The sequence below is a fragment of the Triticum aestivum genome, chromosome 5A, assembly GCF_018294505.1.
Source record: "Triticum aestivum cultivar Chinese Spring chromosome 5A, IWGSC CS RefSeq v2.1, whole genome shotgun sequence".
Classification (NCBI taxonomy): Eukaryota; Viridiplantae; Streptophyta; class Magnoliopsida; order Poales; family Poaceae; genus Triticum; species Triticum aestivum.
In genome coordinates, this window is record NC_057806.1 from 567,222,670 (window position 1) to 567,244,075 (window position 21,406).

General features: G+C 48.9%; 1 pseudogene; it reads left to right on the forward strand.

Moving 5' to 3' along the window:
• The first annotated feature begins 616 nt into the window (after positions 1-616).
• LOC123107731 (wall-associated receptor kinase 2-like) lies at positions 617-3,857 on the forward strand (annotated as a pseudogene).
• The last annotated feature ends 17,549 nt before the right edge of the window (positions 3,858-21,406 follow it).

Genomic DNA, 21,406 nt, shown 5'->3' on the forward strand with positions numbered 1-21,406 from the left:
AGTAGACCAATGGCGGCGCCAGCGAGAGGCTAAGGAAACCCTAGACGAGTCGCCTGGGACTTCGCCTGGCTAGCACGAGAGAAAAACCAAATAAGGCCTAATGGTAAGCTTTTCCCATGTTGAAACGCAAAGCTTTGCATCTTCTCAAAATAGAGGAAGCCGAGTCTATGGGGGTCAGCGCATTGCAGCCCCTCTCTAGTAGAAACAGAGCCATTACACCCCCTGATTTCCACACGCAGCGAAGACTTATGTGCAGAATTTGTGGCAGAAGACGACCAGACTAGTCCAAGTCAATCCTTTGGACTGTACCGTGAAAATACTACCAGCAACTTCTGCACTGTACCAAAACTATCTTATACTCCCTTTCGTTCCTAAATATTTGTCTTTCTAGATATTTAAAATGATTACCACATACGAATATATATAGACATATTTTAGTGTGTATATTCACTCATTTTGCTTCAAATATAGTCACTTATTAAAACCTCTAAAAAGACAAATATTTAGGAACGAAAGGAGTATATATAAGACGGGCTTATCAGTTCTTATGCATCAAGCACGATCGGTAGGTGACCAGCCAACGGAGAAAATAACCGATTACGTCTCGCCGGCCGTAGTGACCATATTCCTGATGGCAGCGGTGCTCATGTCCCCGCTCTGCTGCGCCGCTGCTCCCAGGCAGGGGTCAAGATGGAAATGGGGCCTCGAAACCCGCCTCCCCATGGGTTTTTACCCTATTAGGGGATGGGGATGGAAGAGTTTCTATCCCCGTGGGTTACTCGTGTGTATATTATAAAACCCGACATGTTTCGCGGGTTTAAACCTGTTTAAGTACTACCCGAAGCCGAAACCCGATAAAACCCGTCAAAATACATTTTTTTAGCATGCACCGATCCATCTTGACAGCGTCGAGGCTCTAGAGTACAAACCAACCCCTCGCTCGGTTGCTATACTGTCGCTCGCTCTTCAGGCCTCTCTCTCTTAGACAACACAACATACAAACCTATACATAAGTCCCTAGTCGTCGTCTGTTGCTGTAATATGCTCATGTTTTTCTTTCAAATATTGTTGTTTTCATTGACTGCTCGTGGGGCGGGTTCCCCGTGGGTTTAGAAAACCCGACGGGTTTAGGAGACGAGCAAAATTTTAACCCCGCGCACGTTTGGGCAATTTTCTCGCGGGATGGGTTTGGGCAAACAAAACCCGGTGAGTTTCGTCCCCATTGCCATCTTGAGCCAGGGGGCTTTGGGGCTGCCAGGCTGCGAGACCCGCTGCGGCAACATGAGCGTGCCTTACCCGTTCGGCATAGGCCCGGACAGGCGCTACTTGCCAGGGTTCAAGCTCACATGCGTCGACCACGGAAGGAGCAAGCCGCGGCGGCTGCTCCTCGGCGATGGTGGACCATTCGAGGTCGTCGACATCTTCGTGGAGAACAACACGATGCGCGTCGTCAGCCATGGGGTGCACGCCATAAACATGAGCGGCTCCCACGACGGCGGGTACGGCCGGTGGAGTCTCGGGGACTTGGTCGGCGGGGCTCCAGTGCCATACGTCCCGATTCCGTACTGGAACGAGTTCATCCTCACCGGGTGCAACGTGCAGGCGACGCTGGTGAGGAACGGGACCGGCGGCTTCATCGTCAGCGGCTGTGCCTCATTCTGCACCGCCATCGATGAGTGGTCCAACACGCCGTTCAGGGACGACGGCATGTGCTCCAACATCGGCTGCTGCCAGGCGACCATCCCCCTAGGCTGGGCGTCCTACGGCGTGGAGCTCAAGCGGCTCAACGACAGCCAGCCCAAGGGCACCGTCAGCGTGCTCATCGCCGAGAAGGGTTGGTTCAACAAGAACCTGACCACCAGTATATACCCGGGTCACCCACGTCTGGTTACACCGGAGCTGAAGGCCAAGCTGACCGTCCCCGTGATTCTCAATTGGGCGGCGGCGCACGGCACGGCGGCGAACCGCTCTCAGCCTCCTTATGCTTTGGATCCATGCCCCGACGACGCTGCCCGGAGCATCTGCAAGAGCAGCAACAGCCGGTGCGAGGATGCGGGATACTATACACTCATAGCCTCCACGCCCTACTACAGGTGCAGCTGCAACCATGGGTACGAGGGCAACCCTTACCTCACCGGCGGGTGCCAAGGTATGTAGTGTAGGTGGTAGGATTACACATATTATCACTTGATTCCTGTTTTTGCCTACTCCCTCTGTACCACAAAACTTGTTGTTGGAGGAACTTGTACTGGGTTTCCCAACAAGTATTTCGGTACAGAGGGAGTAGATTATAGTCTTAAACATCAGAATGAAACATGGTCCATAAATGTATATATGTAGATATCAAAGAGTGCAACCGGAAAGAAGGCCATGCGTGCTTCGGCGACTGTGAGGAACTGCCCGGATCATTCCGGTGCCGGTGCCCGGAAGGAACTCGTGGCGACTTCCGCAGGCCCGGTGGCTGCGTCGCGGTCAAGTCCACAAACACAACATCCGCAATTGCAAGCACGGGTATGATAAGCAGCACCACCGTTGTAATTTTTGGAAACAGGCGTTCCTTCTATATATGCTTGCAGAATAGAAAATGGTAGTAGTAAACATTCATGTTTTGCATATTGTTTTCAGGTCATACTCACTTGTGTGGGTTTAATCATTGGTGTGTCGGTTGTTAGTGGCCCATGCATTCTACTTTTGGTTCTTGGTGCTGTCCACATAACCCATAATCTTAAGCAACGCAAGGCAAAGACGTTGAGGCAAAAGTTCTTCAGTCAAAACCGTGGACAGCTGTTGAAGCAGTTGGTGTCTCATAGGGCAGACATAGCGGAGAAGATGCTCATCTCTTTAGAAAAAGCTAGAGAAGGCTACCAACAATTTTGATCAAGCCCGTAGGCTTGGTGGCGAGGGCATGGCACTGTCTATAAAGGGATCTTGTCGGACTTGCATGTCATGGCTATCAAAAAGTCAAATATTGTTGTCAAGAGAGAAATCGACGAGCTCATAAATGAGGTTGCCATACTCTCACAAATCAACCATAGGAATATTGTGAAGCTCCATGGATGTTGCCTCAAGACAGAAGTCCCTTTATTGACTTACGAGTTCATTTCTAATGGAACACTTAGTGACCATCTTCACACGGAAGAACAAGGATCGTTGCCTTGGAAAGATAGGTTAAGGATCACATGTGAAATAGGAAAAGCTCTAGCTTACCTTCACTCTACTATTTCTGTCCCTGTAATACATCGAGATATCAAGCCTGCCAACATACTTCTTGATGATGCCTTGACAGCAAAAGTATCGGACTTCAGAGCTTCAACGTACATCCCAGTGGATAAAACTGGAACAACAACTGCGGTCCAAGGAACAATAGGGTACTTGTTCCTTATGTAGTATTACACGGGACGTCTAACAGAAAATAGTGATGTTTATAGCTTTGGGGTCCTTCTTGTCGAATTGCTTACTAGGAGGAAGCCAGCTTTGTACAGGTCTTCTGAAGGTGATGGGCTTGTCATGCAATTTGTTACATTACTTGCAGAAGGTAACTTGACCGAAATATTGGATCCACAAGTTGTAGAGGAGGGAGGTAGCGAAGTGAAAGAAGTAGCTACTTTAGCTGCATTATGCGTAAAATTGAAAGCATAGGATCGACCAACCATGAGGCAAGTGGAGATGGTGTTCGAAGCTCTCCAGGCACCCAAAGAGCGTGCCCTGGGTGATTATATAGAAGGAACTAGTCAGATGAAATGTGTAGCAATGGACTATCCATCAACCATCCAACGAGCGAAGCGAAGCGAAGCGAAGCGACCAGGTGTTATAGCTTAGAAGAAGAGTTCCTGCTATCCGCAAGACACCCTCGATAGTTTTGCTTATTTATGAGCAAATTTTTATCTATTTCATTGTTATTGTTAGTTGTATAACCAATCACTCGATGGGTTCTTTTTATCAAAAATCTGTGTGAAGCTGTAGTGTGTTATTAGTTATCTTTAAGTGCATTGTAAAGTATTTCAAAGCAAACAATCGAACTCTATTGTATTAATTTCTGCCGTCGTCACCCAAATTCTCCTATTCCACAGCCATACATTTGTGATGATCGCACTACTCTCTCTCCCACTATCTAGTATGTTTTATAAGTAGGGCATGAATTTTCAGGTCTTCAATTTGACTAAGAAAATAATTGCAATATGTCTCAAAAACATATATTTCAAAACTCACGTCGGATCTAAAAATATATATATATTCAGCATAAAGCATATTTTCTGGTCAACTTGAAGACCTAAAAATCTGGACCCAGCTTATGAACATAACTTGGAATTCTACGGGTAGTCAAAAAGACCAGATAAAACACCACCCGTGCCAAAAGAAAGACCAATCATTAGGTAATACTCCAGCCGAACACTATAGACTAGTCACAGCCAGCCAGCCAGCCAGCCGGGCACATGCATGCATTTGTTGACTCACTCGACTAACAATGTCGCCAATATTGACTAGACGTTGAACACTTCGCTGTCGCCCGAGTCCGATGATCTCCAATCCCTAAGAGTTCTTGTTCTTCATTTCCTTTTCTTTTTTGAGAAGGAGCGTTCTTGTTTTCGCAGCATATTCTGTATACCTAGTTTATCACATCAGTTGGCACGATGTGCTCTCTTAGTGCCGCCTCACTATCCAACCGCCTAAGGGCATCTCCAACGCTGGGCGCTAACCCAGGATGCCAGGATTTGTTTTCCGGTCGATTTGTTTTGCTACGGCATCGGCGTAAAAAAGGGAATCCATGCTTTGGATTTTTCTGTCGCACTAGTTAATTGCCCGTGCGTTGCACTGGGGCATACATATGCTAGTCACATTCATGGTGTCTAATATATCTTCCTCCATTCACAATCTCTGTCTAACACCCTCTTTCATGCACTTAAACCCGTCGAAGTGTGAAGGCTCACCCAATGCAAGATTTAATCCGGAACAAAATGCTTGCATGCTTAGCCAATGCAAGATTTGATCCCAACAAAATGCTTGCGCGCTTGCTATGCATATCATCAAGAGTCGCCGTCGACAAACATCTAAGATGCCACATAGACTGAATACTGATATGCTGCTTGCTTACAATGCTATTGTCGTAGACTGAATATTGATATGCTATAACATACATTGTCCACGTAGGCAACACTGTCATGTGGATGTGTTCTTCTCCTGGTCCAATACTTGTAGGATAAATGGATGTATCTAGATGTATTTTAGTTTTAGATACATTCATTTTTATCTATCTGACAAGTATTTTCTGATGGATGGAGTAGACGATCTTCCTTAGCACCTTAATGCAAAACTCGGATGCAAGTTTTTATGAAATCTTCAAAAAGTAAAAAAATCAACATAAAAAGATCTTAGTCTCACATATTACCTGAAAAGCAATCCTACTGAAAGAGAACATGATAATTGACTGTTGTATGCTTCTACTTGATCTACCCTCCATTCATATCCTCCCTTTTGACAAGGAACTTGGCATGAAGAAACTACAAAGAGGAGATAGTGTAAATCAATGAGTTGTCATGTTGGAGGAGTGATTATGCTTCATAGCGAACAATGCAACCACCTCCTTCACTTTGAGCTAACGAGCAGAGAACTTCTTCGACATATTGTTTATGAAAGTATGTAGATGTGTTCTTATTTGGAGTTGGGAGAGGTCCTCCTGCATGAGGCTCAAGTGGGTCTCGAGTCTCGACGATGCCCACCTTCCCCCTGATCTCTGCGTGCCAGCACTGCAGCTGCAGCGGCAGCGATGGACAGATCCCCATTCAGTGACTCCCTCCAAAATGTCCTCCACCAGCGTGTCAACCTCTTGGAACCACTTCGTCCATTGCTCCAATGGCAACGTCACCGATCCAAATCTCGAGCAGCGCCATTGAGAAAGAGTCAGGAGGCATAGGCTGCTGAACAAGATTGCGAAGGCGTTCAGACCTTGATCCATCCCATATAGATAGACATGTATGCGTTACATTCAGACATTGATCCATCCCCAAGTCCTCTCATAGCTACATGCCTACATCTAGCATCACGTTCAGGCCTTGATCCATCACCAAATCCTCTCGTAGATGGCCGATCCCCAAGACTTGATGACCTTGAATGTTCACAAAAATCTCACAGCTGATAGACATGTCGTTCAGACCTTGATCCATCCCCAAGCCCTCTCATAGCGAAAGAAGATTTTTAAAGCTTACGCACCGGGGGCGCGTTATCCTGGCGCTTGGTCCCGGGCGCTGAACCTCGAGATGCGTCTCAGTTAGGGCCGTTTATGCGAAGCCATTACCGTGGCAGTCCTGGATTACGGTACGCATTGCTACAGTACCGCATGCAGGTTCTGGTCGATCGTAGGCTCTGCGTAGTATTGTCTGTTTGTGCCGCTAGTGTATGGACACACGCCCGTGACTCCGAGCATCTCATCCCCTCATCACCAACACCTTGTTCGTTCTCAGGGCATAGTTCTATGGATGAGCTCCGAGGCGGCGTTCCCATGGAGTGCGAGCACGGCCGCGCTTGTGCCGCTCCGTCGGACGACCACATGTACTAATTGGCTGCACAGAATCTGTATGATTTGGGCAGGGCGCTGCTAGTTATCTTCCGTCGCAACGAACTGCAGGTGCTATAATCAGCTCCCCTGCTCTGCCGCTTTTTCCGGGGTACAGATCCTCGTCGTCGGTGCTGAACTCCTCGTCGGCGGTGCACTTCTGTGTCCGCCTGCCAATCCGCCGGACAATCTGATGTTCTGCCTCCCTTTTCCCTATCCAGCAACTGATGCAGCTACTCAACTCCGTCCCTCTCCATGGTCGAACTCAGATGAATCCGCCGTCCTCGCCGCAGAGCATGCTCATCGGGGGAGCGCTATGCAAAGACTAGATGGATGCTGATTCATGCGTCCGTTCACTGCGTCCCTTGTGAAGATGCCCACATGTATCTGTCCTTATCTGGAGTCTGGACAAGCAGCAGACGCCTGGAACAGTATCCCTACTAGGGCGTAGGCCGGATCACGGTGGGGAACCCCTACAAACCACAGCGATATTAACGTGCCACGTGATCCTAACGAAAATATGTGACACACATCCCCATGTGTATGGACGTACAGGATAGACGGACCGGGGTGCTGAAGCTCCGCTGAATGATTTCGCTCTCATAGCTATGTCTAGCAAAGTTTGTCTAACAATTAATCGGACAGTGAAACTCGTCTCACTTCAAGGAACCGACGACACGTCGCTACTCCTCGCTAGCCTTGCCTGGTGGTGGTAATGGCAGCGATCTGCAGTGGCGCCTACGACAACTGCACTACATATTAAATAAAAATATTACTCTTTCAAATTTCAAGCTAAAATTAATGTGTATAAATAATTTTTTAGTGTCACAAAATCTTTGAAGTTTTCAAGCTTTCAGCTTGCTTTCTATGTTTCTCACTTTGCCGTGTTATGTCATTCCAACATTCTCCTCAAGCATACAATGGACACTGATGGACAATACCATTTGTGCAGCTAAAATGGATATATAAAGTAGAAACCTTTACACAACTAAAGAGATATATACCTTGGCAAGTTAGCCGCTTGCGGCACCTCACCCTCATCTTGGACCCAGCATGGCCACAATCACTGACACACTTCCGCCGTCGCCTCACACCGTTGCTGGTCACCGTCTCTTTTGACCTGTGCAGGGATTAACTTGTTAATCACACACGTACATTACATGGCCATAATGCATGCATATTCAGAATTCCAATCATGGACACCAAGTTCTTCAGCCGCTGAACTACAGCAACCTCGTTTTTTCTCTGATGAGAAAACCTTCTGCAACCAAATCAGCCAGCCATATTTCGGGTCATTGTACAACAACGATCCCTTTTAAACTGGTGAAGTTTGGGGATATTTCTTAAGGAAAGTGCCAATCCTAGTGTTGGACTGGCAAGGTGCCGAATTTCTTCTACAAATGTCTGTAATAGAAATATCTCATTAATTTAGTTATATGCTTATTTGGAACATGCAAACACACACTACGTACAAAAAAATATTTTCCGAACTAAGAAGAAAAAGGCAACCTGTTCAAACTGCAACCGTGAAGGAAGGCCGTCGGGGATGCGAGACTGGTAGGATCTCGGCGAGGCGACACGAAACGGGGCAGGACCTCGGGGAGACTGCTGCATGTCCGCAACACACGGCAGGACCAGCTGGAGGAGGCCGTGGGGCAGGACAACATTCATGCGAGGGGATCGGGGACTCATCTATGGGGGCTGCTGCGCGAAGAGTGGGACGCCGCACGGGGGAAGGTATTGGCTAGATCACGAGGAGGTGGGCTGGCGGCGGCGGCGTGACGGGAGGGCCTCGCATCGTGAAGAGTTGGCTACCGGCGTTGTACTGCAGCATCGGGACGGCGACGCTAGGGTTGAGAAGTGGAACGCATGGGCTGGTTTTAATGGAAAATCCGGCGAGGAAAAACCCAAAACAGAAGGAAAGCCGATGACTTGCGGCGGTGCTAGGCGTGCGGGAGGTCGAGGCAACGGCGACCATGGAGGCGGTGCCCTTCGAAAGGGTAGATGCGAAGGCGGCGCCCGCGGCGGCTGCAGCGTGATGGAAAACAACGTGCCATAGATTGATTAATTTGGAGGAAACTTGGGCGTGACATGGTCTTGATAATTGAAGGATATTGATCACCGTCATGAATGAATTGATTGCCATGCATGAATTGATTGCTTTTGGATTGATTGTCTTTGGTTACCTTACGTGCATTATATGTTTACCAAAGATACAGTCGGTTTGTCCAGCCAGATGAGGATAAAACCGGCAGGGAGAAAACCGATGGAGGGAGAAAAGAAAATCGCTGAAGGGGAGAGGGGGCTCGTACGAGATGGTTGGACGAAGGGGAAACGTAAGAGGGGAAACGGAACACTCCGTTTCTTTTAGGTAGTAGAGATGAGATAAAGCGACGAGTGTAGCGAGCGGCTTAAGGCATTTTCAATGCAGGGCGCCTGTAGAGGCACTTAGGCAAATAAAAAAAACTAAAATTAAAAGCTCACATAAGCATTCTCCGTTCCAATGCTAGCCGCTAGTATAGGCGCTAACAAACTCCAACAAACATGGCTGTTGCGCCTAGATTTATCTCATACGGCAAGCAAACTACCTAAGCGCTGGACTCCTATACTTGCACTCATGCCAAAATATAAGCGCTGGACTCTAGGATTACTAGGCGCAACTGCCGATCAGGCCAGGAATTCAATCCTAGCGCCGCCCGTTGGAGATGCCCGTATTAGGCTATTAGCGCCCGATATTAATGGCTGCCATTGTAACAAGAGGCGCTAAGTTTCTTCTCATATTTATTTTATTTCTCTAAGCATCTATACAAGCGCTTTCCATTGAAGATGCCCTAACGGAACTATCGACCTGTATGATTGGTGGGCTTCCGCCTTGCAGGGTTCTTTGGCAAGCCACCGCTAGAGCCTCAATGCTTGATTGCGCTCACAGCTTGGACTGTATGGAAGCACCACAATAATTGCATCTTCGATGGTACCACGCCGTCTCACACCCAACTGGTGAAGGAAGCTTGCACTTGGGCGAAGGCCGGTGCTCGAGGGTTTAGTATAATCATCCCTCTAACCTGATAGTTGACATGTAAGGGGCTAAGCAACCCCCCACCCATTCTCACCGCGACCTCGTACGCGTCTTGTAGGCATGCATCACGAGGGTCGCCATTGTGTTTTTTTACCCTCTATCAATGGAATGATACGCTCCACGTGTATTTGCAAAAGATATACCTAAGTTGTTGATCCCTACTATTTATATTTATCTTTATAAGCATAAGTGTCACATCACCACACATGCTATTTCATCAAAGTCCAACCTCATTATTGTGGATGGAATAAAGTTTTTTCATTAGCTAATTCCACTAGTTCTATTTAGAGACATTAAAACTATGCGACTTTCCAACCCTCTCAGTCCATCAGCATATCTGATCATTCGATCTACGGCTTTCGATGTTCTCGGACGTCCGATTAAAGTCCAATCAAATAACTCTAGCGTAGCACTTCCCGCGATTGGGCTGCGCAGCTACTCTGGTGTAAAATTGGAGGCATGTGGTTAATTCAGGGATGGCAATGGGTAGGGTATGGGTGGGTACAACCTCCTCTTGCCCAAACCCATACCCATAGAAACTTTCTATACCACCCATTTCAATACCCATGGGCACAAATTGACACCCATGCCCATACCCATCGGGTATCCTATACCCAATGGGTATCCAATGGGTACAACATATATAGCATTTAAATTTTAAAGAAGTACATACATGAGTGTAATATTCAAGTGATGATGGGCAATCAATCTAGTACTGACACGACGTCCTTTGGTGTGTGGCCAATTCCAGCCGGCAAGGGATTGCGATAAGTGGTTGGTGGAAGCCGACATAGTGGAAGCCGACTACAGGAACTGGGGTTTGCTAATTCAAGAGTTGGAAGAGAGTGTGTTGATGATGAGTCAAGATTTCATCATTTCGAGGAGTCACATGGGACATAGGAGGAGTGTGAGCTGGTTGTTGGGAGCCTATTAGCTATGGTTGGTTTAGGGAATAAGGAATCAAGAGTTGGGCAACAGGAGTTGGATGTAGACCCCACATATTATAGAAGTTATTTTCATTTATTAATATTTTCTGGGTACCCATTGGGTTACCCATGGGCGCAACCTCATACCCATGCCCTACCCATATATTTTGCGGGTATGGATACCCATTACCCATGGGTACAAAATCTTGCCAAGTCTTGCCCATGCCCACTATTTTTGGGTAGGGTACCCGTGGATACCCATATCCATGGGCGAAATTGCCATCCCTAGGTTAATTGGACCCTCTCTCGCATGAAGCACATTTAAGCATCACAAGGAAAACAACCATCAAACACCACTCCTCTCCCTTCCCTCAATGCCCTCCCCGCGCTGCCTTGCTTTGTTTGCTATGACCGGCTAGTGAGCTTGCACATGCAACACATGTCTCAAACATTGACCAAATGAGATTCACACAAATACAAACATAAAATGTTTCAAAGAAAAGTAATATGTTAAATGGAGACACAATTCTCTGATGTCGCTTAAGTTGCATTTTCAAAACTGACACACAATTGTCGTCATGTTGTTGCACACAGATAAAAGTATATTTTATTCCATCCATAGGTGTTCGAATTGGTTGTTAAAAAAGATAAATTCTTGTTATGACTGACAAACAGCCTCACTTGAAAAACTCAATGGAAGTGAGTCAATATTCTAAAGTAAGATCTCAACACCAACAATTCTTCTTAAGACACATAATGTTTGTTACAACTATTATTGCCAATAAAAAATAACAACATTAATATTTACTGGGATCGGCTAATTCCTTTTCATCAATGAAATAAATGATAACGAAAATATCATCAATCCAAGTCATCTCAAACCGAAGATTACCTAGCTCGCAGCCAGCCAGTGTACACTACACGGCTATAATATCCTAGAAAAATATAATACCAGTTGTCAGTGTCAAAACCGGCGGATCTCGGGTAGGGGCGCCGGAAATGTGCGTCTAAGGTCGATGGTAACAGGAGACAGGGGACACAATGTTTTACCCATGTTCGGGCCCTCTCTATGGAGGTAATACCCTACGTCCTGCTTGATTGATCTTGATGAATATGAGTATTACAAGAGTTGATCTACCACGAGATTGTAATGGCTAAACCCTAAAGGTCTAGCTTGTATGGCTATGATAATGTCTATCTTCCGGACTAAGTCCTCCGGTTTATATAGACAGCGGGAGGATCTAGGGTTACACAAGGTCGGTTACAAAGAAAGGAATATACATATTTAGTCGCCAAGCTTGCCTTCCACGTCAAGAAGAGTCCTATCCGGACACGGGTGTAGCCTTCGGTCTTCGTATCTTCACAGCCCATCAGTCCAGCCCATGGCTAACAGGCCGGACGCCCGAGGACCCCTTAGTCCAACCTGGCTTCAATGACAAGGTATCCGGCGCGTAGGCCTATCTTCGGCGTTGCAAGGCGGGTTCCTTCTTCCGAATTCCAAAATAGTCTTCGGATGTATCAACGTGTCCGGACCTGTAACACATACACCACACACAACCGCAGAGAGAATATAATATTCCAGGAGTCCAATCTGCTGACAACTTTTTACAACGCGACATCACACTCGCCCGGTTTTTCGAACCGTTTCCTATCCCGCTGTTCCACGTTCCGAGGCGCGATTGCTATTGGCACGTTCTGTCGAAGCAGAAATCATGTCCCCTCATTACGGGATTCTCATTAATACGAGCGCGGGTAACCCAACCGTTCCGTTGGAAAGATTTCTTAGGAATAGGCAGGCTTTCAGGCTCAGGAGGAGGCGTTTAATCCCTGCTGCCTTTATATAAAGGAACCAAGGGCCGTCCTTTTTGACGCCAAACTTATCCTCAGCCACTCCAACCTCGAGTTCTAGCACCCAAGGTTTCGACTTCGTTGCTCCGAGCTTCCCCATTATGTCCGGACCCAGCCCTCAAGGCCGATGGGTGGCTTCCTCCGTTACAGAGTGGGATATTGTGAAGCTTCGAGCGGCCAGATACCTGACCACGGAAATCCACCACAGGCTTCCTGCTCAAGGGCAGGTTATCCCGACCCCCAGATCCGGCGAGAGGGTCGTGTTCATCTCACACATCCTTCGAGGGCTAGGGCTCGCTCTTCACCCCTTTGTCCGGGGGCTAATGTTCTATTATGGACTAGATTTTCACGATCTAGCCCCGGAGTCTTTCCTCCATGTCTCGGCGTTCATCATTACGTGCCAGGCCTTCCTCCGAATCCTCCCACACTTCAGCTTATGGCTCAAGACCTTCAGTGTGAAACCAAAGGTAGTCGACGGGGAACAGGCAGAGTGCGGCGGTGCTGTAGTCAGCCTGCTCACCAACACTCCTTGGCCAAAAGGCTCTTTTGCCAAAACTTCCAATCAATGGCAGCGAGAGTGGTTTTACGTTATGGAACCCCGCAGCACCAAGTGGGTAGCTGCAAACCCACGTTTCGCCCTGGCCTATCGTCACAGCTTGCATCATAGGCCAACAAGGGGCTGGATTGGGGATCAGTTGATGAAGTGCGAACTCTACAAAGCCGCATCCGGACCCTCCTCAAGAGGGACATCGATCTGGTCAGCGTGATTCAAGTAATGTTGATTCGCCGAATCCTTTCATGCCAGCATAGCGCTCTCCGTATGTGGGAGTTCAATCCAGCAGGACCACGAACCCTCCAACACTTCTTCGGCATTACGCACAAAGGGATGTGGCAGTTGTTTTTCGAAAAACGAAAATGTTTGCCGGACAACGGAGGACATAGGCCTCGAATGTAACCGTCCGGATACCCCGGTAAGCACTTGACTTCCGAACACCCCCCCCCCCTCTTTTTTAAGTATGCTATAATACTTTACTGAGCAAACTATCTCCTTCTAGGGCTGGATAAAGAAAGTGGAGCTGATTAGGTGTCCGGTCCCTCTTCCCGAGGGTTCAGCGGATCCTGTATCAACAAGGATGCTAGCCCCGACACCATACCAGATGTCTGTGAAGGAGGGCAAGGCAGAGAGGACTGAAGATGGCCCCCATCCCAAAGGTGCGCCAGACATCGCGTCCGGACGAATCAAGATTCCATCGTCCGAAGACAAAAATGAAGGGGAAGTCAACGTCTCTTCCCTCCATGGGAAGAAAAGGGCCGCCTCCGAAGATTGGGAGGAAAAGGCTCCTAAGCGAGGCAAGATGCCTTCGTCAGGTGGCTCAGGCTCGGAGGACAACTTCATCGCACAGTCCCAAGACAAGGACAAGCCTTAGGCCAAATTGTAAGTGAACAAGGGTGTTTTAAACACGTCCAGTCCCTTTCTTATAACGTCTAGAATATATATTTTTTTGCAGTTTGGCACGCAGTCTTCTTCAACAATCTTCTTCCTCGGGGGATCTTCTTCCGGAGATGATGGAAAGCGAGACGTCTCCACCAGTCTCCTCGCCCAACAGGGCAGACGACTTCGAGGTGTCGTCGTGGAGGGTCTCTCCCGATCAAGTGGTGCGAGGGATGATGAAGGCACAACCTGAAGGTGATACTTCGGTGGCCCAGGGTCCGGGGACCAACAATAAAGGCCCTGAACATTCCGGACTACAGTCGAATACGAATAAAAGGATTCCTTCAATGGGAGGTCGTACTCCTACGGCAGCCTCCGGGGACCCAGAGGCGCCGGATATATTGACGAACATGCTGCGATAGGCGTTCGTATCAAAGGAACATCGTACCTTGATGGGCAAGGTGGTCGAAAAGGTCCTGGCCGCAAAAAGCGGATTAAATGGGGCCTTCGTGGGCCTGCTAAGAGGCTTCGAGGTTTGTATCATAATCTGTTCGATTGTGTTTTATTCAAGAATACACATGTGTATAAATAGTAGCCCCTGAGACTCTGATTGGCTTCCCGAGGGAGGCGATCAGAGGATCAAAAGATATGCCCAGGAAGTAACGTGATTAATTGGAACACAGGTTGTAACCTCCCCGGAAACTGTCTGGACTGTAGAGATTGTGAATTTGCAACACAAGATTGATGAGGCAGATGCTAATATCGCGCTTATCAATAGGCGTCTTGACAAGTTGCAAGGTATGTATTCGGAGCAATCCTTACATATACGTATTTGTAATATGAGTGTGACGCTGAAAGTTGCATACTGGAATGTGTATGGTTGCAGATGGTGCCGCCGCCGTTGAGAATCTTCGGGCGGAGCTCGCCCGGGCCAAGGAGCAGGCCCGGTTTAGTAATGCGGCTGCCGAAAAGGCATCGACCGAATTAAAGGCCGAGCAAGCTGCTCGGCATCAAGATGAGGAGAAAATATCCTCAATGGCGCTCGAACTAAAAAATGCTATGAGCCGCTGTGAATTCCTGGAGGAGGAGAATAAAGCCAAAGCGGCTGAGCTTGACAAGGCCTTGCGAGAGGTGAAAGAAGCGCGGTCCGAATCCAGAGCGGCCTATGAGGAGATCCGGCAAGCTGGGGAGATTGGGGCTGGTAAGCCATTTTTATTACAGACGAAGTTTGGCGATCTGAATTATGCTCAGCTTAACCAAGTGTGGAGTTCTCCAGACGTGTTTTTGGACCTGCCGAAGAGTTCATCCGATGCGGCACAGTTTTACCAAGCGCAAGAGGGATATGCAACGGAGAAGCTTTTCTGGTCACGGTTTGGCGCATCAAAACGCCCTCTGCTGCTGAATGAACAGATGTCCCAATGGGCCGAGCTTCACAGGATGTCCAGCGCTACCATGAAGAACGTCATACTTCAGTTGTGGCCGACTGAGCCGATTCTGAATAGCTATTTCGGCTTGGTGTGGCGGCTTGCTGATGCGGTGCCACGTATCGATGTCGTGAAGCGGTCGGCGTGCATTGAAGGTGCACGGATGACATTTGCCCGAGTCAAGACATGCTGGGGGAAGATGAAGGTCGCCGATGTTGCAGCGCAGGGTCCACCCAAGGGCAAGGACCATCACGCACCAGAGCATTACTTCGAAGACAACTTAGAGGCTGCCCGCTTGATAGAGGGTTAATGTTCGAAAGGCATAATATTCGAGTGAACTCTTTACGAATTGTAAAAGACAATTTTTATGATCAGTCTATGTTTTTATTTTGCTTAAAGGCTTTTGTTCCTCCTGTGCGGCCGTTTGTATATGATCTAGAAGTTTTCCAGTCATCGGTGAGGGAGTCCTGAATTAGGGGGTCTCCGGACAGCCGGACTATCTCCATTGGCCGGACTGTTAGACTATGAAGATACAAGATTGAAGACTTCATCTCGTGTCCGGATGGGACTCTACTTGGCATGGAAGGCAAGCTAGGCAATACGTATATGCATATCTCCTCCTTTGTAACCGACCTTGTGTAACCCTAACCCTCTCATAAACCGAAGGGTTTTAGTCCGTAGGACAACAATCACAACATACAATCATACCATAGGCTAGCTTCTAGGGTTTAGCCTCTCTGATCTCGTGGTAGATCTACTCGTGTAACACCCATATCATCAATATTAATCAAGCAGGACGTAGGGTTTTACCTCCATCAAGAGGGCCTGAACCTGGGTAAAACTTTGTGTCCCTTGCCTCTTGTTACCATCTGGCCTAGACGCATAGTTCGGGACCCCCTACCCGAGATCCGCCGGTTTTGACACTGACATTGGTGCTTTCATTGAGAGTTCCTCTGTGTCATCACTGTTAGGCTTGATGGCTCCTACTATCATTGATAGTGATGCGGTCCAGGGTGAGACTTTTCTCCCCAGACAGATCTTCGTATTCGGCGGCTTTGCACTGCGGGCTAATTCACTTGGCCATCTGGAGCAGATTGAAAACTACGCCCCTGGCCATCAGGTCAGATTTGGAAGTTTGAATTACACGGCCAACATCCGTGGGGACTTGATCTTTGATGGATTCGAGCCATAGCCGGGCGCGCCGCACTATCGCGATGGGTATGACCTAGCTCTGCCGCCGGACGGTACCCCAGAGGCCGTGCCCGCATCAGCTCCGACCCTTAGCTCGGAGCCAGCTACGCCAATCGAGGACGGGTGGCTAGACACCGCCTCAGGGGCTGCAGTCTCGACGACGATCAAGCCAAACACCAGCATAATCCTCTGCGCAGCCCGTGACTCCAAGGTGTCGGACTCTCTTCTGGACCCCGAACCATCCGTGCCCCTGCCAATCGAATCCGATTGGGCGCCGATCATGGAATTCACCACCGTGGATATCTTTCAGCACTCGCCCTTCGGCGACATTCTGAATTCACTAAGGTCTCTCTCTTTGTCAGGAGAGCCCTGGCCGGATTATGGCCAATAGGATTGGGATGCAGACAACGAAGAAATTCAACGCCCACCCACCACCCACTTTGTAGCCACTGTCGATGATTTAACCGACATGCTCGACTTCGACTCCGAAGACATCGACGGTATGGACGACGATGTAGGAGATCAACATGAACCAGCACCTATAGGGTACTAGAAAGCCACCTCGTCGTATGACATATACATGGTGGATACACCCAATGAAGGCAATGGCGACGAGATAGTGGAGGATGACCCCTCCAAGAAGCAACCCAAGCACCAACGTCAGCAGCGCCGCTCTAAGTCCCGCCAAAGCAAAAGTGGTGATACTGGCATAGGAGATAATAACACTCCGGATAGCGTCGAAGACAACAACAATCCCCTCCAGCAAGATTTAGAGCAGGAGGATGAAGGAGCCAGCTCTCCTGAGAGAGCGGCTGGCAGAGAGGAGGAGGATGAAAATTACATGCCCCCCTCCAAAGACGAGGCAAGCCTCGGCGATGACGAATTTGCCGTACCAGAGGATCCCGTCGAACAAGAGCGCTTCAAGCACAGGCTTATGGCCACGGCAAATAGCCTGAAGAAAAAGCAGCAGCAGCTTCAAGCTGATCAAGATCTGCTAGCTCACAAATGGACGGAAGTCCTCGCGGCCGAGGAATATAAACTCGAGCGTCCCTCCAAGAGTTACCCAAGGCGCAGGTTACTACCCCGACTGGAGGAAGAAGCGTATGATACGGCTGATCGGCCACCTCGTGGCCGCGATAGAGAGGCATTCCAGCCAAAAGCTCAGCCTCCACCCCAACGCCATCCAAATAAAAAGGCATGGGGAGATACGCCAGACCTGCGAGACATATTGGAGGACAAAGCAAAGCATTCAAGATCGATCTACGGATCACGAGGGCGCACCACTCTACGAGACGGTAAATGTCACGTCGGATACAGTAAAAGAAAATCCGGTCGGGCCGAACACAGCAGGCAGGATCCATTCGAGCTGCGTCGCGATATAGCCCAATACAGAGGCGCCGCACACCCCTTATGCTTCACAAATGAAGTAATGGAACATCAATTCCCAGAAGGTTTCAAACCTGTAAACATTGAATGATACGACGGCACAACAGATCCCGCAGTATGGATTGAGGACTTCCTCCTCCACATCCACATGGCCCGCGGTGATGACTTACATGCCATCAAGTACCTCCCACTAAAACTCAAAGGACCAGCGTGGCATTGGCTTAATAGCTTGCCAGCGGACTCCATTAGCTGTTGGGAAGATCTGGAAGCCGCATTCCTCGACAACTTTCAGGGAACTTATGTGCGACCACCAGACGCCGATGACTTGAGCCACATAATTCAGCAGCCAGAAGAGTCAGCTAGGCAATTCTGGACTCGGTTCCTTACAAAGAAAAATCAAATCGTCAACTGTCTAGATGCGGAGGCCTTAGCGGCTTTCAAGCACAACATCCAAGACGAGTGGCTAGCCCGGCACCTTGGTCAGGAAAAGCCGAAATCTATGGCAGCTCTCACGACGCTCATGACCCGCTTTTGTGCGGGAGAAGACAGCTGGTTGGCTCGCAGTAATAACATATCAAAGAACCATGGTACCTCAGATACCAAGGACGGCAATAGCATGTCACGTCACAACAAGCATAAGCGTCGCATTAACAGCGAAAGTACTGAGGATACGGTAGTTAATGCCGGATTCAAAGGCTCTAAACCCGGTCAGCGGAAAAAGCCATTCAAACAAAGTATGCCTGGTCCGTCCAGCTTGGACCGTATACTCGATCGCTCGTGTCAAATACACGGCACCCCAGACAAGCCAGCCAATTACACCAACAGGGATTGTTGGGTGTTCAAGCAGGCCGGCAAGTTAATTGCCAAAAACAAGGACAAGGGGCCGCATAGCGATGACGAGGAAGAACCTCGGCAGCCGCACACTGGAGGACAGAAGAGGTTTCCCCCGCAAGTACGGACGGTGAACATGATATACGCAACCCACATCCCCAAGAGGGAGCGGAAGCGTGCGCTCAGGGACGTATATGCGTTGGAGCCAGTCGCTCCAAAGTTCAACCCTTGGTCCTCCTGTCCGATCACCTTCGATCGCAGGGACCACCCCATTAGTATCCGTCATGGCGGATTCGCCGCACTGGTCCTAGACCCAATCATCGACGGATTTCACCTCACTCGAGTCCTTATGGATGGTGGCAGCAGCCTGAACCTGCTTTATCAGGACACAGTGCGCAAAATGGGTATAGACCCCTCAAGGATCAAACCCACAAAAACGACCTTTAAGGGCGTCATTCCAGGCGTAGAGGCCCACTGCACAGGCTCAATTACACTGGAAGTGGTCTTCAGATCCCCGGATAACTTCCGAAGCGAAGAGTTAATCTTCGATATAGTCCCGTTCCGCAGTGGCTATCACGCGCTACTCGGACGAACCGCATTTGCTTGATTCAATGCAGTACCACATTATGCATACCTCAAGCTCAAGATGCTACGACCTCGCAGAGTTATTACAGTCAATGGAAACACGGAGCGCTCTCTCCGAACAGAGGAGCACACCGCGGCCCTTGCAGCAGAAGTGCAAGGCAGCCTCTCAAGGCAATATACCAGTTCGGCGTTTCAAAGCCCGGACACCTTCAAGCGCGCTTGGGGCAATCGGCAAACAGACCGCCTGGCGTGATCTGAGCTCGCGTAACAATACGGAGGCCACCCCAATCCCAGCCCAACGGCGTTATTCGTGCCGCGCGTACATAATTATGCATTAAAAATACCATGGGCACAGGTGGGGAGGGGGGCACAACTGCGGCACGCCCCAAAACACGGCCTAAACCGCACTAGGGACTTCCCGTTTGGTTATTTTTCTTTTTCTTTTAGGACTTTAATCTCTGGAAACACTGTCCTGCAACTCTATTGCCGAACACATGATACAGCAACCAAGGAGGCAGACAACTACGTTATACAACGGAATTCCCAGGTTGATTACAGATTTCATATCATTCCTCAGCTCGCCCTTGGAAGGGACATAGTCCTACTCTTTTGCTTATTGCACTATCTGTATCACTCTGGTTTAATGCAATTTTTTAATATACAATGCATGACATTACGACTATTATTGCATTTTTGTTATATATATATATATGTGTGTGTGTGTGTGTGTGTGTGTTCATTAATGACACCTTGCACCCGTACACTCTGGTACAGCCAATGCACCAGGGGCTTACGTACCCACAATATGGTGTGAAAAGTCCGAACACTTTCACAAGTGCGGCACCCCGAACTTATAGCATTATATGCATCAGCACCGAATAATGTCTTTGGTCAAATGTTGGGTTTGTCCAGCTCCTATGTTTTGGTACCTTACGTTCCGCTCTATCGGCTAAGGTAGCGCTAGGAGAACTACTGCGATTGTGCCCCGGTTCTGCCGGGCCGAGCACCTCAGTAGAGAAACCTAAAACTAACTGTCATGATAAGGCGAGAGACTGGTCGCTGTTCGGCGAGGTTTTTTCGAGTCCCTAAAGACTTATGCCGCTTAGGGCGAGGGGCCGGCTCCGTCCGGCTTACAGGCGTGTATCACGCCCCGAATTCGTGCTTCCGAATACCAGGGGCTTCGCTGAAATTTAAAATTATAGAATCCTATGGCTAAGTGAGAGTGATAAAGCATTATTAGTCTGGTTGCCTTGTTCGTTGTGCTGAACACATCCCTCGAAGGACCCAAACATGGGAACAAGAGTGCTCAGGTTTATCCCGAACACCCCAGCACTCGTGGCATGGGGGCAGAAGCCGAGGACTAGCCATCTCTCAGATTGGATAAACAGCCAAACAGAAGGTAATATTTTAAATTCTAACAAGCGTTGCATAGTGAACATGATACAAGTTTTCATACATATAGGACAACACGAGCAAGTCTCATTCAAATATTACATTTTGCAAACACTCATCCACGATAAGATGGGCACCCGGCAGAACACCCTCGTAGTACATCTCAGGGTGGCGGTGCTCCTTGCCCTCTGGTGGCCCCTCCTTGATCAGCTTCATGACGTCTAGCTTGACCCACTGCATTTTTACACGGGTGAAAGCCCGGCGTGCACCTTCTATGCAGACGGATCGCTTGACGACCTCCAGCCGGGGGCAGGCATCCACAAGCCGCCTCACCAGGCCAAAGAAGCTGTTCGGAAGGGCGTCGCCAGGCCACAACCGGACTATGAAGCCCTTCATGGCCTGATCGGCCGCCTTATGTAGCTCGACCATCTGCTTCAGCTGGTCGCTCATTGGCACCGGATGTTCGGCCTCAGCATACTGAGACCAGAACAGCTTCTCCGTCGAGCTTCCGTCCTCGGCCTGGTAGAATTGTGCCGCATCGGACACACTGCGGGACAAATCTGCGAATGCTCCTGAAGAGCTCCGGATTCGGGTAAGTAATCGGTAATTCACTTTTACATGCTTGCTTTGCATATAGAAAGCCTTACCCCCCGCTATCTTCTTCATTGCGTCGATCTCCTAAAGGGCCTTCTGGGCCTTGGCCTTGGCACTCTTCGCGCTCTCACGGGCCGCGGCAAGCTCAGACTCTCGCGTCTTCAAGTCAAG